The following is a 713-nucleotide window of genomic DNA, read 5'->3' on the forward strand; positions in this document are numbered from 1 at the left end:
TAAATAGACATTTCTCCAAAGAAGACATACAGATGGCTAACAAACACATGAAAAGATGCTCAACATCACTCATTATCAGAGAAATGCAAATCAAAACCACTATGAGGTACCATTTCACACCAGTCAGAATGGCTGCGATCCAAAAGTCTACAAGCAATACGTGCTGGAGAGGGTATGGAGAAAAGGGAACACTCTTACACTGTTGGTGGGAATGCAAACTAGTACAGCCACTGTGGAGAACAGTGTGGAGATTCCTTAAAAAACTGGAAATAGAACTGCCTTATGATCCAGCAATCCCACTGCTGGGCATACACACTGAGGAAACCAGAAGGGAAAGAGACACGTGTACCCCAATGTTCATCGCAGCACTGTTTATAATAGCCAGGACATGGAAGCAACCTAGATGTCCATCAGCAGATGAATGGATAAGAAAGCAGTGGTACATATACACAATGGAGTATTACTCAGCCATTAAAAAGAATACATTTGAATCAGTTCTAATGAGGTGGATGAAACTGGAGCCTATTATACAGAGTGAAGTAAACCAGAAGGAAAAACACCAATACAGTATACTAACGCATATATATGGAATTTAGAAAGATGGTAACGATAACCCTGTATACGAGACAGCAAAAGAGACACTGACGTATAGAACAGTCTTATGGACTTTGTGGGAGAGGGAGAGGGTGGGAAGATTTGGGAGAATGGCATTG

The sequence above is a fragment of the Bison bison genome, unplaced genomic scaffold (genome assembly GCF_000754665.1).
Source record: "Bison bison bison isolate TAMUID 2011002044 unplaced genomic scaffold, Bison_UMD1.0 scf7180017858415, whole genome shotgun sequence".
NCBI classification, from domain to species: Eukaryota; Metazoa; Chordata; class Mammalia; order Artiodactyla; family Bovidae; genus Bison; species Bison bison.